The sequence below is a fragment of the Plasmopara halstedii genome (genome assembly GCF_900000015.1).
Source record: "Plasmopara halstedii genome assembly, contig: Scaffold_323, whole genome shotgun sequence".
Lineage (NCBI taxonomy): Eukaryota > Oomycota > Peronosporomycetes > Peronosporales > Peronosporaceae > Plasmopara > Plasmopara halstedii.
In genome coordinates, this window is record NW_020187244.1 from 1840968 (window position 1) to 1848347 (window position 7380).

Here is a 7380-nt window from a genome sequence, read left to right on the forward strand (position 1 = left end):
TGGAGGTAGGACCGACGGCGGATCTTTGAAGACGACGTCTTAGAATTCCTCTACCAAAGAATAGTATGGAAACAAGGGACCTTCACGACCGACGGTCCCCTTCGTGCGTTCAGCATCATCGTGGTATCCTTCAGGACAGCTTCATCCTGAAGCGACGACAAGTTAATCTCCCCGTTCGGTCGTATAATGACCACTTCGGCTAAATCGCCTGCCTTCAAGGCACTGCCGAACACTTCGAGGGACATCTCGTTCAGCTCAAGAAGGGCATCTACTGCAGGTATAGCCTCGAGGCGGACGTCGCCACCTTTATATCCCGTCATACCGTTGACAAGGGTATATATCTGTGCGATACTGTCTACGGTAGACACTTCCGAGATCAGGACCGACGCCCTGCGTTTTGCAGATAAAATACGGCAGCGCCGTCTCCTCTCTATATATGTTTTACGTCTTGTCGAGACCAGCTGGAACACGCACTCGGTGTCGTCCAGTGCTCCCACTCCCTGCTCTATCGAAGCTCTGATGTTATTAACAGTACGCGACGAAGAGCTGCTATTTCCGAAGTCTTCGTCCTGTGTGTAACGTGCCACTCCACGGGCATCAGAAGGGTCTTGCTCAGGATGCCTCGAACCTCGTCCGACCATGCCACTTCTGGCCTGCATCACTGTTTTGTGACGTGAGCAGTGCTCAGTGGATTATGTGCCACTTCACGTGCATCAACGGGGCCTCGCCCTCGATGCCCCGGTCCTTGGCCGACCATACCACGCATGGCATGCAGCGACTGCTCCGATGCTTGAGCAGCGATCAGTGGATTACGTACTACATCACGTTCAGTTTGCGAGCACGCTCGGAACTCCTGTACAATACACCTTTGATGTTCGACAACTCGAATATTTCGATCTTTAGCCCGTTGACCGTCCTGGTCCAGTGCCCGCGCCAAAAGCGCTTCTGCTACCTAGCAAAGGTCGGTTCATGACTCGCCAAAGCTCCACCAGGAAACGTACGCGTAGCGCCCAAGGTCTTTGACCTCCAATCTATTCATGGCTCATGGTGTTCCAACTATGCTATACCAAGGATGAGGTAATACCTTGAATCCAAATACAAGTCTAAACAGCGTTCCACAATATCAAAGTTAAGATACAAGACATCGAGGTCCACAGGGGTTTTCAGCACCGTGACACAAGTCCCCGTTGCTAAGCATACAGTGATGGTGGCATTCAATTTGCGCTTTGAGCGCCTCAATATACAGCTGATTTCGATTGTGTAGCGTCGAGCATAATTGCCTGACGCCCCGGAGTCGATAAGGATCCTCCATGGCTTCTCAAACGCCTTCACGGTCAATTTCACGACCAGCAAGCCCGGCTTGCATACATGTTCTGTGTTCAAAAGCACAGAACTCTTCGGAGCTGGGCTATCCACCAACGATTCAATCGTTTTTAAGTGGCCAGTTCTGGGCATTACTTGATCCATCGACACACTTCTTAAGTGACCACCCGTGGCCACTGCATACGAATCCGTATCTTTTCTAACCTGAGGAATGTCAATTGCATGGTATATGTGGATCATTTACAGCGACATACGACTGCTTCGCGCCTGAGTGCTTCTTCTGGTGCATAGTGAAACCGGATTCATTACTCCCAAGAGTTTCGCCTACGCCTGGAGAACTACTCCCTATCCTTTTCGATCGCCAATCAATTCATGACTCGTGCTTCTCCAACCACGGTATACCTAAAATCAGATCGTATCGTTTGTCCATCTCGAAGACGGTAAGTAATCCCTTCGGGAGGAAATCTTCAAAATTCACTAGAAGTTCGGCCGTAATTTATTTCGGTGACCACCGCACCAGTGACCCACTTCTCTGGATAAAGCCATTGCTTCTATCTAGTGCATCCGATAGCACTGAATCATTTCCAGCATCACTTTGCTTCCGCGCATAGTTATTTGACGCCCTAGAGTCAACAAAAACTCTAAACGGACGACCGTAAATCTTCACACTCGCTGTGACCACGGGGAGACCACTTCGACTTGTGTTGTAAACAAAGAACAGCGATCCTTGAAGGGCTAGAAGCTGACAGTAGTCCTCACTCAATACAATCATAATTGAATCTTCCAGAGTCGTCGGGCTCTGGCGGATGCGCTCAGTCTTAGGAGGGCCAATTATGAGTCTCTCCATATATACGGTCACTATCTCTGCCTCTGGCGGTGGTTCACTTGCCATGCTTGGCACAAATCTCACGGAGCTACTACAGCGTTGCTGTACCGACTCCGTCGATGTTGTCCGGCACCGCCGCCCAATGAGCTATCTTGCTCCAGTACGTGGTCGTACAACGTGCCGTTGTCTTGATAGCATGACAGAGACTTCGACCGTCGAAACGCTACATTCGGCGGAAGGAACATCGATTCCACGGCCGATTTCAGCTCTTGATGTGGCAAAGCTGTCAGGGCGGTTATCTTCCTACGTCATCGCCCGACCCTTCGCACGGCCATCCAAATGCAACATGGCATAGGCCACTGGACGATGGTCATCACCAATTTGATCCATCGTGATAGCGATGCCTAGTTCTCGCTGCCAGAACGCAACATTTTCATCTTCGTTCCCGTGAAAAATCTTTACCTTGATTTTTGACGGGACTCTCCGCGCGTCACCAGGAATCGTGATGGAGGTGACGGAAACGGCGTCAGTCTATTCTGCAATAGAAATCCGGATAACCCCTGCTCATACGCAGCAAATTTGCTAAGCAAAGAGTTACCGCTTCTTGATCCAATTAAAGCATATTGGAGACCGTGTGATCCCCGATTTAATTTTACAGCTTCACCAAATACTTCCACTGCTAGTGTGTTAGGAACAAACATTCCTCCCTGTTGATCCGAGGACGACCACCGCCTATGGTGTCTCCATTACCCATCGATAAATTCATCGACGTAGTCGGCGTTGGAATGACTACTAGTGAACCAATTGTAACGAGAATTGCCCGTCCGTGTACACACACTTTCTGAAAGAAAATATAAAAATATACCGGGTGTATAGTCTATGTCAGACACACAAATCATGCGGTCCACACAACATGTGTAATGGTACTTGACTCATTACAACATCATAGAAATGAAATCGCCGATTTCTCTACGAAGTATAGCTGGCCTGATATCAGCAAGTCAAATCTGATCGGAAGTTTCCGCCACCAAAGACCGGAGCTACTTCGTGATGATGTCTAGGGCACCCGAGGGTTAATCGGACCAATTTTGTGAGAAAAAAAACCTGTAGAAGCATGAGCTGAGAGTTTAACGGAATCGAAGTAGCTCCGCTCCAGCACCACGATCTCTTAACGCAAGTGCTTCGAAGAAAAATTCCCATAGCGCAGTATCCCATTCCGCCAGACGATCTGTGCTCGGATGGATGGTGGTTAATCTCTGCTCGATCTGGTATAATTCATAAAGACATTGCTGTAACATGCAAATGTCCCTAGTCGCCAGCCATAATTGTCAAAACACATTGTCAAGTGACAGCTTTGCTGAATTTATACAAGCCGCGCTATTATTACAGCGGCCAGTATCACCTTGCTCAGAGTATCTGCAACGACTCAATGTCGGGGTTAATGGGTGTTTGTTTTGGACCAGCGAAAATATTGTCCATACTTATGTGCTGCAAACATTCTGTCACAGGCTGGCTAAATGCGACGCTGCATGCGACGATAGATTAGTCAGTCAGTGGTCAAGGCATACACGTGCGCACTAATGTGCTAACCTTCTTATACATGATAAGTGGCCCATCGATATAGTCCAACAAGCAGTATACCTTATGATCTCCAAGTTGGCCACTCAAAGGAATAGCTAGTGCCTTTTCACTCTGTACTTGAGGTCCTAACCATGAGGCCAATCTACGTTTTGATTGTCACATTGGCCAGTGCTTCAATGCAACAAGCCTTGGAACAAGGCATAGCATGCAGGTGTGCGATCGCTTGTTATGCTAACAAAACATCTAAATTGTCAATCTCGTTGCGTCTGACCCGTACGCCGTACGTATTGCCTTATCAATTGGCGACAATACCACCGTGACATTCAACAATGCATAGTTGAGTGATGCAAAAGCGCATCCACCACCGTACTAAGCCTACGCGGCTGATTACTTACCTTAGAATTAAATTTAGCATAGAAGAATCATCATTTCGTCATGACCTGTATGAGAGTGGTGAGAAGTTGCTGTGCGCAACGGCGCATGATCTGTGTAATGACAAATGACTTGGAGCCGAGAAGGTGCACACTGAAGTTGGAAAAAACATAATTTACTGCAAATAGCTTCTTGTCATGAATAGAGGTGTTCTCTCGGCAAATTTCGTCTGGAAATACTCGAAACGCGTTGATGCAAATTGGCATCTGCGTGAAGTATAATGCAGCCTGTTGCGAATGATAGATCGTCACAGACGACGTAAAATGGCCGAATTGGAATCGGAAGAGGCCGAATTGAGGCACATATAAGAATTTCTTCCACAGCAGTAAAGGTCTACACACTAACATTTTTTTAGGAATCTTCTTAACGAGATTAGTGAGGTGTCGTACGATATCGGCATAGTTTGCACAATACTTATGCATTCAATTGGCCAGACCCAGTGACTTTTTCAAATTCTAGCCAGTCAACGATGGCCTTTATCTTCGCGGGATCTGTCTGCACGGCATGCTTCCTAATGAAACAGCCCAGTAAGGATTTTAGTCGGGATCTAAACGCTCTTACTAACACTGACGAATTGGCTCTAAGCCCATTCCCTCGAGCCCTGTCAGCAAGTGTTCAATGTGTTTTATGTATTAGACGGCCTACCGTGCATAATTACAAATCCCATAGCATCCTACTCGAAAAAATTAGTGCAGTAAGAAAAATATCTCCGTCTTTCATGAGCAGATGAATTATTTATTAAGTCGTTCGAAGGCACTGATTAAACCAACCCTGCTGTTCTGCAGCAAGCTTGGACAATTCACTACTTGTCGTTTGTTTCGTCACAAAACCCGCTTCATGCTAATAAGAAAGCGTCAATGATGTCACACTGTTTCCTTGGTAAAGATCACTGCCAAATGGCACCTCATTTGGTTCCAGGGACCAAATCAGTCTCCTCACGCGCTTCCCTAACCAAAGGTTACTCGCGTGGAGGATCTCTCACCAATACGAACTGCAACGAAAGATAAGAAGTGTTTTTTTCAGTATTCTTGAGGATGTCGGTCCCACTCCTCGAGACTCGTGCTTCACTGGAGAATTTTGGTCTACAATCTTTAGGGTGCTTGGCACCAGGTTGACTATGTCAACAGCGGACCATCCGCAGACCGATGGTCAGACTGAGCGCGTGACCGCGTCGTTGAAGACGTTCTTGCAGTGTCTGCGCTGAGACGCCGAAGCACTGTAGCGCTATGTTGCCACTCGTAAAGCTTGCCCCGAGCAATGCAGTGCATTCATCTACCAACTACACGCTCTTCTACGTGAAATAACTTGTTAAATCTTGCACTGACTCCGCGATCCCATGGCTCAGGGCTTGGTGGAGGAGAAATAGCCAAACGGCTAGCTGATGTCAGCCCCCTCACCGTGCGTAAAGAAGTCGGAGACTTCCTGTCTACCAGACTGAGTGTTTAAAGACACGTTCGCGATGCGATGGCTGAAAGTCAAGACATGCAGAAGGAATATGCATACGGAAGAGAAAGAAGAAATGCTGAGAACATTGAGGTCGGAGACATGGTTTTATTAAGTACAACATCTTCTTCACACACGCAGTTTCTGCTGTCCTTAAGGCGAAGCTCCGTCCACGGTTTATTGGACCTTTTAAGATTGTGGCCAAGTGAGGCATTGCGTATACGCTGAAACTTCCGAGAAGGATGCACACCCACCAAGTGATTTATGTGGACTTGCATAAGCCGTACCGGGATCCGGTGCAAGTAAAAGCGGAAGCGTTGGCGCCGGGGCGGCGCCCAAAGGCGCTCGGCCATCCAGAACTTGAACGAGCAACTGGTTTTGAGCACGGGTGCAACGGTTTCTGTTTCAAACGACGCAAGGCTCTCCACCGTCGCACGAGGTGACGTATTCAGCGGCCAGGAGCCGCTTCGACAGAGCACGAAATCACAACGCGAGACAGTCGATGCACAATGTGATCTAGGCTCTGTAGGTCTTCCGCACAGCGGTAGACGACCTCGGAGATGACGAAGGATTTTGTCCTCCAACGCTCGAAGAGCACCGCGATTCACCGGACGGTGATCGACTAAGTCGTCATCGTCCGCTGCCGATTGCTTCTCGGCAGTAGCCCAGGAAGCCGGAGGGCTATGATCTGAGCCAAGCTATGGCAGTGAGCTGCTGTGGTCGTAGACTCACCCGTGTGAGAAACCACATAGCTCGCAGGGGCATTATGGATTGTTCCATTTGTCGCAGGACGACAATACGTAGGAAGTCGGCGTTGCGCCTTGAGTTTAGCAAACTCAAATTTAGGATGGCGCTAAACGCGCGCGTCCACTTTCCTGTGGCTTTGCTGTAAGGTAGAGTGCGACGAAAGTTCACGGTGCCGCTGCACCCATCGCTCAAAGAGCTCATCTTCATCTGCAGCGGTTTCGCAAGGGGGGAGCACTGCAGGAATGGTCCGCATTGCGGGAACAGGAGCACCTCCTTTTTGAGCTCGAAGTTGGGCGCGGTCCCGATCTATTGGGGTCTCATGTGGTACCAAAACGCTGTAGTGGCCAGGGGCCCGAGAACGTAGACGCCTAACGATCGAGTGGTCACGTCTTTCGCTTCAATAGCGGGATCCGTCGAACGGAAGCCGTATTCCACATGAGGGTCTAAGACCGAACGTAGATACGAGCGCAGGAGAACCGCTCTGTGAGCAGCCTCCAATTGCTGCTCCTGTGCCCCGTCGAGGCGATTGGTAATAATACCACTTCCCCTAAAAGCCGAGAGGTCGGGGAGCGGACATGGTGTCCGCAAGGTTTTGAGCTGAGCTCACGACGCGCCGTTGGCGCACTTCATCTCCCTCGTCATTTTATGCTGGGAAAGGAGTATCCGACTCGTAGTTAACTTCCTCCGTATCCTCGACGAGGAATTTCGTCGCCCAGGGCGGGCGCGTTATATTGCGCTCAGTTGCCGAGGGCTTGGTATTTGCTTCCCGTGAAGCCGCGGACGTAATACACCTTGTGCAGATATATAAAAAAAAATCCCAACTTTTCAAAAAATAAAAAAATACCCCAGCACGTAAATTATCACCGGGGAGCCGTAATATTACACAGCAGAAGATGTATTGTATCAGGAATGAATTAGCATAGTTTAACAAAATACCCCATAATAGAAGAAGATCAAGGACTTAGATGTTCAGTAGCTTAGTCCGCCATTAATCTACTTCGAGGCTTCTTTATTCCACAATTGTGACT